Raw genomic sequence first — 22992 nt, forward strand, 5'->3', positions numbered from 1 at the left:
AAGCCAAAGGTTGTAAATATCACCCTGCTAGAGAAACTTTGGGGCGAGAAATTGTGTATTTCATATAAGGCAAAATAAATAGAGGTCAGTTCAAGGAGCAATTGCATTAAAATTTTAGAACTGTGCAGGTGTCTTGACTTATAAGAAATTGCCCAATTTAAACTCATGCTAGCACAGTTCTATACTAATAGAAGATAACTAGAAAATACTTTTTAAAGAAAGACTAGACCCCATTCTAATTTGTCCAAAATCTATACTGGGTAACATTCTAAAAATTCCAATATATGCCTTCCTTATCAGTGTAATTTATCATTAGATCAACAGATAACCAAAAAGTTACACATCAAGAGAAAAAGAGACTCAGAGAGGCAGCCAAAGAAATGCCAGACAGTAGAAAAGCAAAGGAAAACACAGACAGCCAGTCAGATAAACTGTTAATCAGAGGAGTGCCAAGATTTCCATATGGGCAGTGCGGTAACACTGTATGTAGACGTACACTAAGCATTTTAATGGCCAATTTTTACTAGAAACTAAAAACAGTAGGTACTAGACAACAATGCACTCATTATTATTTTTCCTTGAGCCAAACACACATATAAAAAGGGGGGAATGCTATCTATTGGAGCAAAACCAAAAGAGAAAATTTTTAATGAGTTAATATATCCCAAGTAAATGATACTGTCCCTAGAATAATTAGCATCTTAGAACATCTGTTATCTCATCAGAGAAAACAAAATCTAATTTTATCTCCTGATAGTCTAAAACATTTTTAAACCTCCAAATGACACCTTTGTGCTGTGAAGAAGTGTACAACGCAAGGTAATTGCAGTTGCAAAACTACATGGAGCTGGGAGAGGCAAGTATTTTATTGGTCATTGCTATTAGACATTAATTTGCTATTAATGAATGCAGATTTGGCAGCTGGGCTGCATACCTGTGAACCCTAAATCCCTATTGTGTATATATGTGATAAAAGCTTAAAAACACAGTAAGACCACAGGAATGTTTTCATTTTGTATGTCCTTTAACAACTTGTGTAATATACCTTGGGTTCTCTCATTATGTAAAATCCAGTGAGATGAAACTCTGAGGCCTTGCACCTTCGAGACACAAGAACATGCCTCCTGTCCCAATAAAAGATGATAGTTCTTCAGGTAACACACGTTCCCAGTCCCCCAGTTATGTGCCACTTAGCTTAGGACTGTGGTCGGCAAACTGCAGCTCACAAGCCACATGCGGCTCTTGGACCCCTTGAGTGTGGCTCTCCCACAAAATGCCACGGCTGGAGTGAGTCTATTTTGAAGAAGTGGCTTTAGAAGAAGTTTAAGTTTAAAGAATTCGGCTTTTAAAAGAAATTTCAATCATTGTATTGTTGATACTTGGCTCTGTTGACTAACGGGTTTGTCAACCACTGGCTTAGGACAAGAAAAACTTTATCTACAGAAGGCCAGTCTTCAAGGTAAAACTGCTAATTGTCTCCCAATATGTATTTTCTCATTCTTATAAATAGTAATATAAGCTAAGTTTTATATGGGCACATGGCTATATAAGAGACCAGAGAACAGAGGGTGAGAAAACAAAAATAGATAGATCATGAGCTGATAAAGTTCAGAAAAGGAAGGGAAGAAAATAATAAAAACAACAGAGAAATTAAGACAAAATTACACATTATATCGCAAAGCATGGGAGTATTGGAAGATAAAAGAAAAAAAATTAAAGAGAGTGCAATGGGTTTTATGAAATAATAATATGAAAATCAAACAAAAGAAAACACAAAATATTAAAATATAAATTTTAAAGGAATTTTCCAAAAAAATAGAGAAGGAATTAAATTTATGGATACAAATGACATACCTTATATCAGGACCATTTCAAAGTGAAATGCATCCTAGTTACATTGTTTTGTAAAATCAAGAAAAATTATCTGGGTTGGCAGGCAGCACATCTGAATAATTTCTATCTCGCTAAATATCAGTCTAATCTCAGTTTTTTCTACTACAATATCCAACATTAAAAAAAAATAGCAGAAAAAAATAATGAGAAGCTCCACAAAAACAATCATCCAAAAATTCCATATTTTTGAACAAGCAAAACAAAAGAATATTGCTATGAGCTCATCTTGACCAAGTGACTTAGGTAATAATTTTCCAACAGGAAAAAATGGGATAATTACAGTAAAGTGATTAAAATAAACATTGACTCTATTTAATGAAAACATGGGAAGACAGGGTTATAGAACTTCTTATAAATGTTATACATCCTGACAATGTAATAGTTGAGAAAAAAAGGCAAGTGAAGAAAGAGAGAAGATTGGAAAGTGATTTTAAATGTAAAGTTACTTTTTTCTTATAGCTAGTTAAAAAACTATATATCTTAAAATCAATAAGTTGGATAAGTTTTAGTTTATTTAGCAACATATAAGTACACACTAAGAAATATAATAACATGGTTAACTAAATTCGGTGAGAAGAAGGAGAAACATGATAAAATAATCATTTCCGCTTCTAGAGTAAACAGTTATTTGTGTAAAATATAGAGAATTAAGGATTTCACAGAAATTACTAGGTTAAAGGTATTTTCTTGAGTAAAGGTAAAAAAAAATTGTATTACAAAAGAAACACATGCAAAGCAAAGGAAAGAAAGATCCAAAAAGCAAAATACATTAAATAAACCTATACAAACTGAAAGCATAATGTAAAAGAACATGAAAAAATTACATCAATCATAAAAACATATTGTTAATAGATTAAACACAACTATTACACATGAAAGAAACCAACAAATAGGAAAACAAAGTGAGACCCAATTATATGTTGAACCAAGATATTTCTTTAAAAAAAAAGTATCAACTGTGCAAAACCCTCAATATGTTCCAAAAGAATATAATTTGTATGTAAAGTATTTTCCAATAACCATTAAACAAAGAAATGAGGAAAAAGAGCTAAGAAACTAGAAATGTAAAACAAATCACTTTTCTTTTCAAAAAACACAAGTGAAAGATGAAATCAAAACTAAAACTGTAGAATATGTAGATAAATATCAGTATTAAAATAATTGGCTAGCAAAACTCATGGGAGATACCTAGTAAAGCCTTGAAGAATAATTCTCCTTTAAATATTTATAACAACAAAATTAAAATAAACAACTACATATAAAAAACTTCGAAAAAGCATAGCACCAAAACCCAGGAAAAGCAAAATTGAGGAATTAATAAAAATACAAGTTGAAATAAATGAACTAGCAAAACACTAAAAAACGATTAGATAAAATTAGTAGCAATCATTATTGGAAATAGCAATAAAATAAACCATTAGCTAAATGAAGGGGTGGGGGGAAGATTCATGAGAAATTACTTAGCTTAACCTTATGAAAATACATTTTAAAATCAGGATAATGCGATAAATATTCTAGATAATATAATTTGTCAAATGTCCTAAGAAACAATAGAAAAATTTTAACCACTTCTTTACATAGAAAATATAAAGAAGGCTGTCAGAATGCTACCATGACAATAGTACCTCATGGTTATATAAGTCATTCTAAAGATGGTTCCAAAGTGTTTCACTAACTTTAGTGCAGTGGTCGGCAAGCCACATGCAATTCTTTGGTCGCTTGAGTTTTTAGCAAAGGCCACCTTAGGAGTACCCTAATTAAGTTAATATCAATGTACCTATCTATATAGTTTAAGTTTTAAAAACAATTGGCTCTCAAAAGAAATTTCAATCATTGTACTGTTGATATTTGGCTCTGTTGACTAATAAGTTTGCTGACCACTGCCTTAGTGTATATAAGAATCATTTGGAAAGCTTGTTAAAACACAGATGGCTGACCCCAATCCCAGAGATTCTATCATAACCCAGTATGTCTGGGACGAGGCCATGAATTTGTATTCTGACCAAGTTTCTATATCAGTGGTTCTCAGCAGGTGGAGCTTCTGCCCAGGAGAGGCCACTTGTCTATGTTTGGCAATTATTTTTTTGTTATAGTGACAGTGTGCGATGGCACTAATGGCATTTGGTAGGTAGAGGCCAGAGAAGCTGCTAAACACCATTCCACACATAGAATAGTCCCTACAACACAGAATTACCTAGCCCGAAATGTTAACAATGTTGAAATTCTAGGTGTTGCTAATTCTACTGGTCTCTACATTTGAAAAGTACTGTTCTAGAGCAAGAGTCAACAAATGTTTTCTCTAAAAAATCAGATGGCAAATATTTTAAGACTTGTGGGTGACATACAGGCTCTGTTGCACGCTCTTTGCTTATTTTTAATCTTTTAAAAACATAAAAACTATTCTTAGCTCACAGATTGTACCAAAACAGATCCTTTTATAAATAGTAGGAATACAAATTTGGTTATAGAATATAGATACAAAGAATATAAATTCTTCCATAAAATAATAAAAATATATTTTATATTTATACCTAGTTATCAAGATTAATGTAAATTGTAGCAGGTCATTAAAATCAGAGACAATAAAAGCCCCTTCATTATCACCACTTTTGTTCACCTTTCTAGTGATGGTAGCAATGTATTGTAATTATACACAATAAATTATTCTTCTAATGGTTGTCAAGCAAAATATAGTAGAAATAGCTGGGTGACCACCATATCTATTTTTTTTTTTACTTTTCTTGTGTGTATATATAAGATACATTTCCCAATAGGTAAGGTCATCTAACAGTTCTACAAAGCAGAACATGAGCAGAAGTGAGGTGTATTCATTCCAAGTCTGTCTAATGAAAACATTCCAAGTCATCTTGGTTCTTTCTTCCCACATCTACCTGCTGGATACAGAGAATCCAGTGTAGCGTTCTGAGGCCTGAGAACAGGAGCTGGCAAACTATGGCTCATGGGCCAGATTTGGCGCCCACCTGCTGTTAATTAGGTTTTATTGCACAGCCATCCATGCTTTTTCATTTACGTATTGTCTGTGGCTGTTTTCAAGCTACAACAATTATTGAGAAGTTGTGATAGAGATAACATGGTCAGCAAAGCTTAAAATATTAACTGTCTGGACCTGCACAGTAAAAACAAAAATTAAAAACCCATGCCCTAAGATAATGGAAATAGAAAATAGAAAAAGCCTATATTCCTGAGTTACTCCTTGAGTAACTGACCCTATTATACTGTATTTGACCCTATTATACTGTATCTGACCCTATTTTACTGTATTTGTGCATGTAAAAAAATAAAATTTTATTTAGTTAAGTCACTAAGAATTACTGTTCATTCAGAAGCCAGTGAATGCTGACTACATTGGGAAGGTAAACTTATGAGCAAATATGATTGCTTACCTATAATATTTAAGGAACTCAACTGAATGTTTGTGAAAAATGAGATAAAAATATATGAAGGCAACTGGATACAAGATTAATGAAAAGAATCAATAATATCCATACATATATAATAATCCATTTTATGTATATAATCACCAGTAATGGTTAAAAAAAGAACCTTTTCCATAAAATTGCAACAAAAATAAGAAGTAGCTACATTAAATTTAACCTGAATCTGGAAGATCTATTTGTATAAAACCTTGCTTGGAGAAAAATTGGGACATATATCTCGATTAAAATATTTAAATTATTTTAAAAAGTTAAAACTTTTTTCATGTTCATCACTGCCTTTGATCTTTTTCTAAAAATCAATATTAGCTGTCCAAAGTGATGTGAACTTCATGGAATAAGCACATTTCAGTTTATGCCTCAGGTTTCTTCTCTTCTGTGGTGGGTTTCTTCTCTGCAGGCTTCTGAGTTGCTGGTTTCTTGATAGCTGCAGCCTCTTTCCCACCAAAGACTTTTGCTTTGTGAGACCAACAATCTTCTTTCCTTTCGTCCCTACTACAGGCTTCTTGCCTGGAGCCCCCTTCTCATCTGCTTTGGCTTCTAGCACTGCTGCTGCTGCTGCTTTATCCAGCCCGAGCTGTGGTTCTTGGCCTGGAGAAGAATGGGGTTCTGGTGCATGGGCTGGGGTTTATGGAGGCTTAGCTTCAACACGATTCTCAGATTTTCCAGCTCTTCTTCAGGACTCTTTGATGAACCTACTTGTGTGGTGGTTGGTGGGCTCTTTGGGTCTCCAGGCTCTTCAAGATTCTGCTCAGGTCTGTGTTGAGCATCTTCTGCATGGGAAGGTGCTAGCTACGCTTGAGGGAGCCAGCTTTACTCCATGCGTCAGACAAATCCTCTAACTTGCTGGAAGCACTTTCAGTCCAAACTCAGAAACATACCCGCATGCCACCAGGAGCGAGTTTCAAATGTTCAGTTTGCTTAATATTAAGGAGAGTAATTCCAGGGATGTTTCTGAAAGCTTTGGTGATACCGTTGTCTTCCTTATCGATGATGCAAAGTCCCCTGCACCGGATACCATGGTTTCTCGTGTTGCCCTTGCCAGCTCTCATACATGGAGGGGCAGAGACCTTTTTAATATCTAGGCCTTAAGTTTCTTAAGAAGCATAAGAGCCTCCCTGGTTTTCTTGTAGCCTTTAACTTTATCTTCAGCCACCAAAGGATGCCCAGGAACTTCCTCAATATGATGCCCTTTAGACATGACTAGTGCTGGAGGGCTGAGGCAGCCAGTTCAGAGCAGATGTGTATTACTTCTGTGTTGTGTTCGCTCTGTTGGTGCCAACGATGCCAGGTTTTGGTTGGTGGAAACATGTGGCCCCCACAACACACATCCCAAACCACCCCGGCCATAATGATGAATCTCACCACCATAAACTCTGGGGATTTGAGCCATAGCTCTGCCAGTACCCCGAGACTCAGCATTGGTTTGATGACCTGCCACTTCACTGACCAGATAGGGCTGTATAATTATTTTGCACAAATTGATGAGAACAAAGTGCACAATATCTGGTCAAATGGGAGTCTTGAACAAGCAGGCTCTGTGTACACTGATGCTAAAGGATGAACACACACCATGGTTGGAGAAAAGGCCACATTCCTCTCAACTCAGTGGATTCCACAGGAAAAGGCTAAAGATGTCAGTTTTTTCTAAGCCATTGCAGAAATTTAACTTCTTGGGCTATTGTATTTCCCCCCAATTAGATAAGTTTATTATGTACTTCATACAGAAAAAGCAACATTCAGAAGTAATTAGACTTACATCTTATACCAGATGGATCAATTAAGTTAAAGTGGAAAAAGAAAACATAAAGGTACTAGAAGAAACCATGAAAAACATCTTATAATAATTTTAGAATGTGAAAGACCTTCCTAGATATGATACAAAACTCAGAATCCACAATAAAAGAGGGGAAAAATGAGAATTTCAATTCTATAAACACTACCAATATGTGTATCTCTTTCATATATATGAGTACAGATAGTACACACACATATATACACACTCACCATACACATGTATGCGTGTGATAGATAGAATAAACTGTCAAAGAAAAACAAATTAGAAAATATATTAGCATATAGATATCATAGGCAAAGGCTCATTTCTTAATGTAGTACAAGTTCCTAGAAATAAAATAAAAATAAATATTTTAAAAAGGGAATTAAATGTGCAAACATGCAAAGAAAAGTTTGATCTCATTTACAATAATACATGGCTAATGGTAGTGTAAAATATTGACTAAGCTGCTACAGGTGACAATTTGCAAAAATCTATCATATTAAAAGTTACTTTCCATTTTTAAAAATGTATCTTAGTAATACATTTTACATGTGCAAAATTATGCAAATGTATCATTTTAATAGCAGAATATTGCAAATAATCAAATACTTATCAAGACAGGTAAATTAGGATACATCTATATAATAAAATGTTATATAGCAGCTATAGAAATAATGAAGGCCCTTATATGGAGATAGATAGATCAATAGATAGATACTTAATAGATAGATATACACAAAAATCAAAGACATATTTTTATGGGAAATAAAAACAAGGTAAAGAATAAAATCTGTAGTTTGCTGCATTTTATAAAAAAGAGGAAAAATACACATGTATGTCTGTGTATACTCTGACTAGCTCCAGGAGGATACATAAGTATTAACAAGGGTTGTCACTGAGAGAAAAACTAGTTGGCTGAGGAAATACTTCACTTTATGTTCTTTTGAACATTTAAATTTTGCTTTAAAAAGTTAAATGTATCTAAATGTCTCTATATACAGAAAAGACTTAACAAGTAGCTATATAAATATTACATTTAAAATTGATATATTTAACATAGAGATGTAGATACATGAAAATTTTTTATGCTTTCCTATAACTCATTGGTATGTAAATAAATGCACAGGTTTGCTTTTTATAATTTGAGATTTACAGAAAAAGAATTTATTTCTAAAAGGGAGCAAAGCCCTGGCTGGTTTGGCTCAGTGGATAGAGTGTTGACCTGCAGACTCACAGGTCCCAGGTTCAATTCCAGTAAGGGGCATATGCCCAGGTTTTGGGCTCAATCCCCAGTGGGGGGCATGCAGGAGGCGGCCAATCAATGATTATCTCATCATCGATATTTCTCTCTCTGAAATCAATAAAAATATATTTTAAAATAAAGAAATAAAAGGGAGCAAAAATACAAACAGGCAAAGGAGAGAGCCTTTGCAAAACTGAGACTAAAAGACATACACACACAAAGAATCTTAATATCTTCTATAACACCTATCTTTCTAGGCCTTACCATTTACAAAAAGTCATGGCCAACAAGAGAATGTTGGCCAATGATATCAAGTGGCCTCAAACATGAGAAATATCTAAAAAATATAAATAAGAGAGTTATAATAAGGCACCATCACAAACTGTTAAGATATTTTCATAATTCAAATATTATAAACACAATTTCAGTAAAGCTAGAACCCACAAATTCTATGTGACACATACATTGTGCTTAACATAACTGCCCTCAGCCATTCTGATGACAACATTACTTGGAAATTTCAGGAAAGCTGTTGCTACTATAACTTCAATTCCATTATTTTAGATATGCCTTTCATGCTAGAAAATAAGACAAAGAATTCAAGGATGTAGAAAAGACATAAAAAAGTGTCTCTTCCTTTTACAGGTAGCTGTTTGTGGTTATTCAAACTGAGGGTACATGAGTCTAATCTGCTCTGAGCACACAATTCAAACACCCACACTTCTAGCATTAGAGAAACACAAAGACACAAAGTAGATTTTGCCCTAAATCAGTAAAAGACATTGTCTTGAAATAGATACTCTAATAATTATGTTTCCAATATAAATAATATAAACAATATTCTCAATGACCACATAGTTTTATATGTTTACACAAATTAAAAATGCTTGTTGACTAATAAAATGGGTCCTTTCAATTGACTGATTTTCACAGATTCCTTATGAGGAGGACTCTCACATTAACTGTTAATTGGCAATCAATACTAGAAGCTGTGTAATCTCTGGTCTGCTCTTGACAAGTCTATATTTGCTTAAAGTTTCATAATTATAATAAAGTTTATTCTACATCATGGGGTTATGTATTCTCAATATTTTTGTTATCAAAAATAGCATCTAGCAATTTTAAAGATGACTATGAGCTATGATACACATCTTGAGTTAACTGAGAACTGGGGAGAAGATTCTGGCACCACAATGTGCAGACCAGACAAGGAGCAAGCCTTGCACAATGGTGCCCTGGTGAGCTTCATTTACTTCTGGTCCGTGGGCAGCATATTAAATTACTGAATATCAAGAAACATCAATATCAGTGATTATGATTTCTTCCAGTAATGAGTGATAAAATTATTTTTTACCTTTTTTTGTTATAAGGAAAGTTTAATGTAAGATTTGTTTTAAAGACTAGAAAATAGAGCAAAGTAAAATAAATAAAGGTAAGATGGCTGAGATGAAAGAAAATGAGGAAAGGCAAACAAAATGAAATATGAAGGAAGTTAGTATATGCTATACATTGCATGTCCTAAAACTTGTGCACTAACCTTGAACCAAGGGGTAAATCTTTTAGAAGATTGATAGTGCCTATAAAGCAAATACAAATTGATAGTCATGTAAAAAAATTACACTCTCTTTTCTTTAATGAAACTAAAGAGAAGTTTCTTCTGTGGGGTGTTTTTGAGAACAGAACTGTAATGTGATAAACATCATCCTGACCATAAATACAGTGACAAGTTCGTTTTCACAGGTCTTTTTTCTTATAGTGTTTCTAGATATAGATATATGATCATTTCAAATTACATTTCAATAAAAACAGCGCTGCAATGGGAAGAACAGCCATCTATTAATAAGCATCTATGTTACTCTTTATGGCCTAGTTTAATAAAAGGATCTATGAGCATTTTTTAATAATAAAGGGTTATATGGGATGATTAATCTCCTAACATCTGATATTATCAAAAGGAGTTAATGTGACATTTAAGTGCTTTAAAGGCATGGAAAGTTCATCCTGGGGCATTATATAATGGAGAGCAATTGACCAAATGTGTATAATTTGTTCTGTGGTCAGTACCTAGGCTCAGAATCAGTATACATGCATTTTGGCTCCTGGATGGCCTAGGATAGATGAAATCAGGGCCATTCTGAAAGGACTATATTGCAAACTTCTATGGTTGATCAGAACAAAGCTGGCTAACACTGAGTCATGATTTAGTGGTTATGCATATAGAAGGTTAGACTTTGGAACATTATTTACCTGAAAGGTCCTCCATGGCACCTTGCAAATGGTTATCTACCTTCTTCTTCTTCTTTTTTTTTTTTAAAATATATTTTATTGATTTTGTACAGAGGGGAAGGGAGAGAGATAGAGAGTTAGAAACATCGGTGAGAGAGAGTCATCGATCAGCCGCCTCTTGCACACCCCCTACTGGGGATGTGCCCGCAACCAAGGTACATGCCCTTGACCGGAATCGAACCCGGGACCTTTCAGTCCCCAAGCCGACGCTCTATCCGTTGAGCCAAACCGGTCTTGGCAAGTTATCTACCTTCTTATATAAGGTTGTTTTTCCCTTTTTTTGAGACAAATGAAGTGTGTTCAGATGCTTCACATCTCAGGAAATAATACATGTCTGTTTTAGCAAAATAAAATGATGAACTAGACATCAAAGAAGATTTTTGTCTTAATCTCTTCCTACATTATCCTACATTCTCTAAACAGATTTTAGTCTTCTCTTCAGTTTCATTTTCTCTACTTCCATCTTTCACAGATAGGTATAAGGTAGTTTGCATTGAATTTTCTCATTATTTGGTCTCTCTTTTCTGTTTAAGAAAATACAAAGAAATATCCCTTATTTTTCTCTAAAATTAGGGTTAAGTTTCTGTGATTATTCCACTTTAATAGTTCCTCATAAAAGAAAATACTTGAGAAAGAAATATGTTGTCAAAATACACAGTAAAACTTTGTTTTTTTAAATTTTCAACAGTTATTTCCAAAGACTCTACCATTTTCTCAGAAGTCATAACAATTTCAATACTGACATTTTGTATATTCGGTGGTTATCACAGAAGCTAATCCTAATGTCCAGTACAGTTTAGGCACCTGAGTGTGAATCTTCTCTTCCACGGAAGGTTAGAGGTATACAGGCATCTATTTGGCAGTCTAATAGATTGCATCAGATTCATACTGTTCGTGAGTTCTGCAGCACATGAAATCAATCTCAATGACTCCTGCATATTATATTTTAAACTAGTAGCCCATTGGCTACTACCACTGGGAGCTGTGCTGCTTCCACAGGAGGCAGAAGGGACCCCCGTTCATTCTGTAGGCGGCGGGCCCACCGTCTCCTCTCTAGGCCTGTGGTCGGCCATGGAGGCTGCAGGCCGGCCCCCTGTCCCTGTCCCTGTCAGTGTCTGCTCCAGCTCCAGGGGGCCAGCCCAAGCTGGTGCGGCAACAAAGCAAGCATTCAGCCAGGCCGCTCACACTGCCCTCTCTCAGCAGCTGTCTCTCTGGGTCTGGGGGACTCCAGTGGGGCTGAGAGGACTAGGTGTCCAACATCTTGTGGCTATGGGCACTGCCATCTTTGTGAAGGAGAGACAGTTAATTTGCATATTACCCTTTTATTAGATAGGATGACCTGCCCCACCAGGACAAATGTGCCATATGCAGCCAACATGGTATACATACTTTGCTAATCCAATCAGACATCTCTGGTGAGTTGTCTATAAACAGGAACTGCTCCAGTTCCATAAGCATGCTTTGTGTTTTCTGGTTTATAACATATTAATCATTTTATTCCTATCAAAGAAGAAATTTGGAGACCTAAGATTTTTTTTTTCTGTTTTCTTCCTGAAGATTCTTTTGTGAACAGAGAAGGCAGAGTTCTTTACTGATGCACACCAGTTTCATCAATATAATAATATTATATGCTTTGCCACTGACATTTTAATGAAGAGGGGCAGCCACATGCTTGAAAAATATTAAAAAAGAAAATGCAAATTCAGATTTCTTATTCTGACTCTAAGCTTGGTCCATTTATCTTTCATGTCTTCATTTTCTTTGGTCCCAACTGGATAATTAGGTTTATCTGTTTCTCACAAGAAAAGCAGTGAGGATAACCTGGCTCTAAAGAATACATATTACACATACTAATTAGCACTACTATTTATTAGTACTATTAGTAGTAGTATTAATGTTCTATGACTATGTCTAATTTTTTTATATTAAATTTTTGGGAAATAATTGAAGTTGTAAGTTTTTTTTTTAGAAGAAAGAGCATAATTCTTGAGATCTAAGAATAGGGATACAATTCCTGGCTTTTCTATTTTCTAAGCAAATTAGTTACCTATTCAAAGTCTTAACTTTCTTTTTTGAAAAATGGAGATAATGGTACATAGCTCATGATGCAGGCTGGAGAATTATGTGTGTGGATGTAAAGCACCTTTTGCAGTATCAGGCACACAGGAGGCAATCAATTAAAATATTCTTTCCTCTTGTGGGCTATCGCATTATTTGTCTTCATTCTTAACTCCTCCCCCTGTACATAATTTGCCATGAGACTTTCCTGCCTCTTGACCTTAGGCTTTCACCAATGGGATGATAGCAGACATGATGTAAACAGATGGTGCTTGTGTTACTGACTGATTTCTTTGGGGCTTCTGTGATTACCAAGAAAAGGTCAAGTCCCAATGTGTCCATGGTCTAAGAAAGAAAAAACAAATAAAAAACATGTGGAACAGAACTGAATTCAACCTGCTGTTTGCAATCCAGCCTAGCCAAATCTAGACTGAGCAGCCAGTCTCTAGCTGTGAAAATCCAATGTGAATGCAAGAATGATTGATGATTGGTATAAGACACTGACTATTGTGATGGATTGTTAGGCAATATTTTGGCAAAAGATCAGAATATATAAATGGATACCTAGAATTAAAATACTGTTATGCCAAAACCCCAATATATGTAGCACTGGTTTTCAGATCAGGTGGTGAATGACAATAAACTACTATAGGAGGCTAGGTAAAATATTTGTTTAAAAATGTTGCCTGTGATAACTTGGAGATAGAAAATATTCCTAACAAATTTGTGAACTTAGGGAAGCAAATGTCTAGCTTGAATATTAGAATGAACAGGCTTCTGGTAGGAGTAGTTACCAAAGTGCTCCAGGAAATAGACAAACTTGGCAACGAACTATTGGTTTGCAAGCAGATTAAGAGGACATTCAGTAAGCTCATAAACGGTAGGTTTTGCTGGGCAGGAACGTATTTTTTTTTCCTATTGTAGCCTCATCAATCAGCAAAATACCATTAAATTAAGATTTAACATAGGACAAAAATAAAATATCTATAATGGTGCCCAAAACTTGGGGCATTCAATAATTTAAGATCCCTTGGCCCTGGCTGGGTTACTTATTTGGTTAGAGTGCCATTCCCAATATGCCAAGGTTGTAGGTTCAATCTCTAGTCAGAGCACATACAAGAGTCAACCAATGAATGCATAAATAAGTGAAGCAACAAATGGACGTTTCCTCCTTTCTCTTTCTCTTTCTCTCTCTCTCTCTCTCTCTCTCTCTCTCTCTCTCTCTCTCTCTCTGTGTATCTCTCCCCCACTTCCTTTCTCATGCTCTAAAAATATTAAAATTTAATATCTCATAACAGGCCTGGTTTTATGTAATGTAATATTATAAAGCACTGAAAATCAATTAACTAAATTTTAAATGTATTAACATTGATAAAATTTTGAAACATAATACTAAGTGATAAAAGCAAACTCTGAAAGGAGTTATAGATCATGATGGAATTTATTAAACTTTTAAAACATACTCTTAGATGTTTATGGGTACACACATATATACAAATATATATAAAAAATCATGCCTGAATATTAAATACACCAACTTCAGGAGTAGTTAAATCAAATGTGAAAAGGAGAGGATAGAGCTTTCACTGTGTTTTTAGCATTTTATTCCTTTACAAAAATGCAATCTGAAGGAAATATAGAGAAAGGTTAATTCTGTTAAATATAGGTGATGAGTACAACTTTTAAGTTGGTTTATATGATTAAAACTAAAAATAATATTAAGTAGAAAAGAAGTAAAGAGCATGTATTTTAGTATGTAGCTCCATTCTAGTCCTTCATAAATAAGATAATTCTCAAATATTAAATTATGCACTTTGCCTCTTGGATCATCTTGATGTACATTGGCCTTAAAATAGAATTTTCACAATCTAAGACAAGGATCTAGAAATTAGCATATTGTCCCTTGCACACTGTGTGTGAATGTAATGGAAGATAACTCAATTTAGCCATATATTTGACTGACTAGCCACAAACACCAAAGAACTAAAACCCTAATTATTTTACCAGTTATTTTTAAGGGTCTCTTGCCAGTACATGCAATCAGGTACCACATACCTACTGTTCACTGTAACAAAACCTGGAGAAAAGCACAGGTCCAGAAGGGGATTATAATTAAATACCTGAATGAAGAAAGAATGTGTCTGCCACATGAAGCCAGGAGAGAGTTAGAAAACAAGCAAGTTGTTGTGCTCACATTTTTCCTGCATAACCCATCTAGTTTCGACAAGTAGGCAGTGCATTCTTTCATCAGACTTTTACCACTGACTCATGAATAATCTCAATTTTCAATCGTACTCTGCATTTCCGAGACTTATGTGCCTGAACTGTTTTCTTTAGGAGAGAACATTGAGGGGGAAGGAATCAGGCCACAGAAGGAGGGAGAGAGAGTAGGAATGGTACTACCAATAAACAGCTCATGTAATGAATTACTGACTTTTGTAGTGCTGATGAATAAATTCAAAATTTTCCATAAACTAAACATTTTATTTTTAATCTGAAGAGCTAAATGCAATTTCTAAAGCTTTAAAAATGCAGACACTTTTTAAAGCCATCATTTTTCTCAGTAAGGTAAGTGTCTAGGGGATCCAATGGAGACACATGCTTACTATTACATAATGGCTCTCATTTACCCAACATTACAGAAAATGTGTCCTGTGTATATTAGTTTATCCGCATAATAACTTCAGGCAAGTTTTTTTTTTTTTTTGAAAATTTATTGTCCAAGTCCCTATGCCTACAAGGTTACATCGGGCAGCAAAGACTTCGATAATACAAAATATTCACTTACACATGGACCTGAAAGATTAATCCCCATTCAAATATTCTTCCCAGCTCCAAAAACAGCAGTAGCACATAGTTACAAATACGAAATGTTTCATATTAGACAAAATATGCTCATTCACATAACTTTATTTCAAGAGAAAGTCCTAAAAGAACTTGTTTATTATTATAAAACTAGAGGCCAATGCGTGAAATTTGTGCAAGGGACTCAACCCTCGCAGACCTGGCTTTGTCCGGAAGGTCATTTGGCTGTCCGGTGTAATTAGCATATTATACTTTTATTATTGTAGATGAGGTTCTTATTTTAAATCAATTGACCCTTTTCTATGTCAAATTTTCTTTAATAACGAGCATTCTCTGCTCTAGTATTATCATAATTCTTAGATGAATAACTGAGGGCAAAGGCAGTCTTTCTCAATTTCTCTCATATTCATAGAACACTACACCAAGAACCTTTACAAATCCAGACCTAACTGACTTCCAAGTTAATGCTTTCAATTATGTAGTCTAATTTTCCAGGAGAAAATAATAAGAGCCACCATATATGAAGCACAGTAGTACAGGGTCCTAAAGAGAGTGAAACAGACAGTAATTGTGAATGGAAACCATGGGAGCTACTAACATACAACAAGACCTTTGAAACTGAGAACACCTGCTCACCATAGCAGCAAGAATTACTACAAGTATGCCACTTTTTCCTAAGGAGCTAGAAACCAATTTGAGAGATTGAGTTCTGATATTCTTAAATTCATCTTCACCCTTTGCATCTGATCTACTTCTGTTGATGATATTGAGCCAAACCCATTAAAATGTATTATTCTGGCTGGGTAACCAAGAGCATAACATCCTGTTACCCCTTCAATTCAACACACCAATACAAACACTCTGCTAGACATGAGCAATAACAAATTGATTCAGACTTGATCTATGCCCCTAGGCTGCTCACAGAGAGATAAGCAATGCTCACTAAATTTCCTCATGCCCCAATCACTCTGTAGCCTAAAAATATGCATTATGAAGAGGCTAAAAATTAGGTAAACTATTGCAGATAAAGTACAGTTTGATGATATTTAAGCTGAAAGTGCCATAGTGCTAAGCAATGAAGGATCTCTTTTTAATTCATAACCCAATCAAAAACATTCTTCTCTACAAAGGGAATGCATTGGTTTGTCCTCCGCACAATTGTAAAGGAAACAACAGAGAAAGCACAAAAGCAAAAGCCACTCAAGTTTGAAAGAAATGAAAGCATTCCAAGGTTAGTTTTGTTTTTTTGTTTTTTAAGTAAGAGCATACATTTCCAGGACATGTTAAAGGAGAACAAAGTTGCCTTAGAAATTGACTAATATTGGACTGACAAAGAATTTGGAGCATTTGCAGAAGCAGTGGCAAAAACTCAGCCCCCAAACAAAGTAACAGTGCTATTCCAGGAGAGGGCGGGTCATGCAGAGAAGGATCAATTGGACTAAGACAAAGCAAAATGTTCTGATTAGAACAGAAATAATGTCATTGGTGCTCACCAATTCTTAAATGAAGAAAAAATTCAGTTTATAGCAGCACCTTATACATACTATTAATATTATTCAGTCTACATTTAATGAAATAGAGTAGGGGTGTCGAACTCAATCAGAGAAGGGACCAAAATCTAAAATCCAGCCTAAATCGCGGGCCGAATGGTTTACTGAACAGTCATAAACTGTCATTGTGATGGAAACGCAGCGGAGTGCAGTGATGACAGCGCGGTGCGGGCCACATTGCAAGGCCTGGCGGGACGGATTTGGCCCGCGGGCCTTGTGTTTGACACATGTGAAATAGAGCATTGCATAGGGTTCTTATTTTAAAATGTAACTTATTCAATTCCTAATTAAATAAGTCACTATTATTCTAGTATCGATACTTAATATATGCTAATCACTTTTCTAAGTATTTTTATTCATAATTTAGTTATCACTATAATCCTTTGCTGTAGTCAATATTATTTTTCTCAGTTTATAGATGGGAAATTGGAACCTCAGTTCCAAAGGTCAAGTAACAAGTTGAAGGTCATAGGTAATGGGTGGAGGAGCCAGGATTCAAACAAGGCAATTTAGCTTCAGAATTCATCCATTCAGACTGTGCTGCCCACCTTTCTAAAGAAAATCCACAGGTTTGATTACAATAATGAATTAATCTCAAATATTGTGTTGTCTGCCTTTTTAAAGAAAATTCATAGGTTTGATTACAATAATAAATTAATCTAAAATATTAATTGAGCACAGATATTGTATTAAGCATGTGGCTACAGAGATTCATACTACTGGGTACATGTTTATATGTAAACAATAAATGCAAAAGGCCTCACTATATATGTGACATCAGTGCAGGGAATAAAGGAGAGTGATCAACATATTATAAACCATTTGGCTACTTGCACTGACTGTAGCACTTAACTCTGTTGCCTCTATTGACAAAAATAGGGGGGCATTAAGTAATTAGGATTCTTTAAAAAGTTCCATATTATCATTTTATTTTCTTAAGTGCTACATAGTACAACAGCCCTAGTCCCTTCTTCCTTTGTTTTGTGTCTCCTTCCCTTTTTCTTCCTTCTTTCCTTTCTATTTAACATCAAGTCATATTTCTTGAGCAAACACCAGAACAGACCCTGTCTGTTTATCCTATATAATAAAAACCTAATATGCAAATCGACCGAATGGCAAATCTCTATGACGTGCACTGATCACCAAGGGGCAAATGCTCAATGCAGGAGCTGCCCCCAGCCCGCAGGCCCCAGGCCAGCCAAGGTGGGTGCCGGCAGGGGCCCCCTGATTGCCCCATTGGTAGCTTTACAGATCAGCCCTCTTCACCAGCCAGGCCTAGGGACCCTACTCACGCACAAATTTCATGCACTGAGCCGCTAGCTCATTATAAACATGTAATACAATCTGTGAAAGAGAAAAAAAAAAAAAAAAGGTCTTAGATAGAAGATATCTTTAAATAGTTCAGAAATTTGCCGAAACCTGTTTGGCTCAGTGGTAGAGCATCAGCCTGCGGACTGAAGGGTCCCAGGTTCGATTCCAGCCAACGGCATGTATCTTGGTTGTGGGCACATCCCCGGTAGGGGGTGTGCAAGAGGCAGCTGGTGATGTTTCTCTCTCATCGATGCTTCTGGCTCTCTATCTCTCTCCCTTCCTCTCTGTGAAAAATCAATAAAATATATTAAAAAATAAATAAATAGTTCAGAAATTTTAATTTCATTCTTGGCTTTCTCTTACTCCTGACACATTTTATAGCTTCCTTTTTATTACTGAAGATGCACAGACAGAAAAAGGAGACACACCTGCATAAACATCAAGCAGGGAGCGTGGAGCTGGTCTGCAGCCAGCACTAGGCCTCCTGCTCTCATATTCCCTCCAACACCTGTGGGTAATCACACAGCCCAACAACGAAACCCTGAGAAACTTGGCAAGTGTGGCCAGGGGTCCAACACCTGGGATGAGTGAGGAAATATCAAAATTAATATGCAACCGCTTTCAGAAACTTTCCTTTTCCTTTTCTATGATTGAATATTCATATCAGGGTGGCTGAAGAAAGACAAATCCATAGAGTAATATCCTGGTGAGATTAAAATGAACTGAGTTTACTGAAGATATTAGGGAAGGGGTGCAGAGGCAATTGATGGGTGACCTTTTTTAGTGATATTTGATGACCTGATACCAGTGAACTTTTAGGCTGTGTGAATTTTTGTTTGGGGAAAATTCTTACTTTTGGGGGTAAGATATTTATGGTCAAAATAAAGGGGACCTAAATGGGCACTCACTGATGCCAAGGGCACAGCTGCCTCGTGGGAGTGTTGCCATGTGTACTTAGGCAGAATGGAGATGGCCTGACCATTCTGGCTCTGAGAGAAGTTCTATTATTCCCATTCCATTTATTTACAATGTCTACTCCATCTCCAAAGAGAGAATGCTTTTAGGTAGAGGGATCTAAATTCAGGCCCTGTCTTAGAAAAGGCAAAAAGAGATTCACAGAACTACAGAGAGATACCATTCTACATTTGCAAAACCCTATCACACAATTCTAACAACCCAGCAAAGGAAGTAAAGCGTTTACTATTACTGTCTCTCATTTCCTTCAAGACTTCCTCAATTGTCACCACATCGGCCTTTCTTTGGCAACACTTTATGAATCAGCAACCATCTTCTACCTTGCCTCCCAGCCCCTCCTATTTCCTTGCTGGTTTAAGTGTTTCACTCTGTCTGGCATATTGTGTATTTATGTATTTACTAGTAGCCCTACACACAAATCCGTGCTCCAGTAGCTCACTGCCACCCTCCAATAGCTCTCTGCCCGCTGCCCTGCCCTCCTGTAGTTTCCCCTCTTCCCCCTCATAGCTTGCTGCCCTGCCCCCTCCTGAGCTCTCCACTGCCTGCTTGTAGCTCGCTGCTCCATCCTCCTGCTGATCTGTGATCCTGGTCATTACTTGGTCAGTCATTACGCTTCACTCCGAAATGACCATTTGCATATTACATCTTTATTTTATCGGATATATTGTCAGTTTCATTCTACTAGAATGAGAAGAGTAACTTTATTTTGTTTGCTAGTTTATCCTTGAGGCTTATAATAGTTCCTGTCAAATTTAGTCAATATTTGTTGAATGAATAAATGAATAAATATAAGGACTCAGAAGACTTAGACTTGCTCAAGTTATAAAGCTAATTGGTGGAAAACTCTAGGGTCAGACTTTTGTCTTAGAAATCTACATCTTATGCTCTTTCTATAGAAATCTTAAATGCCCCTTTGAGGCCTGATGCCGCAAAGGGTGAAGATATTTTATGAGGTGTTTAGCATGTAGTAAGTACTCAATAAATGTATAACTGAGAATGCTGCCCACCATATAAATGTTATGATTTTCCACTTGCCTGAAAGTCTTTAAAAGACTTTCAAAAGACTTTCAAGGGAATAATGGTTTGTAAGGAAGTCCAAGGTGAATAAGAAAAGGAGGTCAGCTACCGCAAATACTCAAAACTTCTTAAAGGAAAGCATTGCAATCTCCATAAACACCCTGGTGACTATACATACCCAACCTGATTCTCCCTAGTAGTTTTTTCAGGGTGAAATGTACTTTTGTTGTTGTTGAACTTAATGCATGCTTTTTTGTAGAAATTCAGAAATGCACAGGAAAACACATGGGAGAAAATCTAAATCTCCTGCATGCAATTCCTCTATTCGGGAAAATAACTATGACACCCCTCTGTATATATTTTCATTTCCACCATATACATGTACAAAATGCATTAAGATTTTCATGTACATACTGCTTCACACCTGTTTTTAAAAAACTTAATAATAAATCATTACCATCTTTCATTTCATTGAGTAGTCTTATAACACAAGTTTAAATGACTGCATATAGCTTTTCTTGTATAAATGCAATATGTTTAATTTAACCATTCCATATTTGTAGATATTTTACTGTTCCTAATTATTTACTCTTATAAACAAAACAATGAAAGAGTAATATAAATAAATGTTGGTAAAATTATTTGATTATTTTCTTAGAATAAAACCCCTGTTTTGGAATTGCTGGCCAAAATGTATAAACACTTTTGAGGTACACTGTGGACCTTATATCTATCTGGGAAGATTATATTACTACCTTAAACTCTCTTTAACAATATAGTTCCCTGGAGTTTTACCAATATTTTATTACTAAAAATATAATTTCCAGCCCTAACAGGCTTGGCTCAGTGGCTAAAGCATCAGCCTGTGGACTCAAGGGTCACAGGTTCAATTCCAGTCAAAGGCATGCACCTTGTTGCCATCACATATCCAGTAAGGAATGTGCAGGAGGCAGCTGACCTATGTTTCTCTCTCATTGATGTTTCTAACTCTCAATCCCTCTCCCTTCCTCTCTGTAAAAAATTGATAAAATATATATATTTTAATATATATATATATATTTTTTTTTTCCAAATTGATAGGCAAAAAAAAATCTCTTATCCTTTATAACTTTTTATGACAAAAAATATGTTTGTTACAGAAAACATGAAAAATCTAGTCATAAAAAAGAATTAAATAAAAATTACCCATATTCTAATACACACAAACAAATACTGTTAATATTGGCATGAATACATTCAGCTTTGGTTCTTTGTGTGCATAGATGATTAGCTATAGTCATATATCTAAATACAATAACAATTGTTAAGTGGGATGGCATCCATATCTTTTAAACTAATAACATCAAGAACATTTTAATGGCTGCTTAGTGTTCCAGCACACAAAAGAATTTAGCTTTCCAAGTTCCCTATTACTGACTATGAAGATTAAGTCCAATCATATCATTTGAAGCTTATTTAATATTGATAAGTGGCTTTTTAATAGATTTAGTGACCATGGGTAATTCTTTAGTGATTTGTCTCATCTATGTATTTTTTCAAAAGAGATGCCCATTGTTTTCTTGTAAGCATTGGCTAGCTAGAGACCCCTAAACCTGGCAGGATAAGCAATAGATCACGATGGCACTTTTCACATGGACATGCAGAGAACAGCATAGTAGTCACCCCCGTTCAAAGAATCTCATTCAAAACTAATGAGTCATCTAAGCCTGTTACTGGAAAACAGGAAGTTTCCATTTCCAATCCAATTTTGACATCATCTGCTTTAGTAGTCTAAGACAACATCTTGTTCCACAGACTTCATTCTGCCCAATAGATAGGACAGATACTGAACTGCCTTAGCAGGATTTACAAAGATGTGCACCATCTTTTTAGCAGTCCTAAAAATACTGGGAAAGGTGAATGAGTCTCTGTTTGCTCAGTGTATTACCAGATATCAACTTAATGTTTCCTAATGGAAGCTTCAACTTCAAAGACAAAAACTATATGGATACCTAGTTGATTTGGAGAGACTAGCCCATCATCCCTTAATAACCTAACTATCTGACTTTGAAAAACAGAATAGTCCCTACACAGTTTCATTTGGAAGGTAGTCAGATACTTACTCCAATATGTTCTTACATTTTCAGTCTTCAAATAAGTGACATCATCAAAGACAATTTATTATGTGCGTTTTCTTATCCTCCAAGTTAATAGATGGCAAAGGGTCATGTTAATTAAATAAAAATTTAACTTTAGTTTCTTCTGAAAATGAAAAATTTTAGTTTGTTTACAATGATTAAGCAGTTTACTTCCTCACAGTGCCATGAGGTGCAACTAAATAAAAGGGTTGGTGTGTTTGGAAAAGCAGCACCTTGTCCATAAATGTGGTTGAAAATAGGTTTTTTATGAGCTTGAAATAAAAAATGATCCCTAACATATTAGACATTTAAACAGGACAGCTTGATGCAATGTGGTAACAATGATTCATCAAAGATACTTTTCTCAATTTCATGACAAAATACTTACTGAAAGGTTTTTCTCTAAAATCTGATATTTGGGACATACAATGGAAGTCCTTTTTATCAAGGAACATCAAGAGAAAAATAATCAGAACTTTCTATCGCAACAAAAGAAAGGCTA

General features: G+C 35.4%; 1 protein-coding gene and 1 pseudogene across 2 annotated transcripts in view; both read right to left on the reverse strand.

Annotated features, from left to right (window-relative positions):
• ARHGAP24 (Rho GTPase activating protein 24) overlaps window positions 1-22992 on the reverse strand; it is a 431485-nt gene that overhangs the window by 304662 nt on the left and 103831 nt on the right. The window lies entirely within an intron of this gene.
• On the reverse strand, window positions 5448-7233 carry LOC118708749 (annotated as a pseudogene).

This window comes from Pipistrellus kuhlii, unplaced genomic scaffold (genome assembly GCF_014108245.1).
Source record: "Pipistrellus kuhlii isolate mPipKuh1 unplaced genomic scaffold, mPipKuh1.p scaffold_m20_p_1, whole genome shotgun sequence".
NCBI classification, from domain to species: Eukaryota; Metazoa; Chordata; class Mammalia; order Chiroptera; family Vespertilionidae; genus Pipistrellus; species Pipistrellus kuhlii.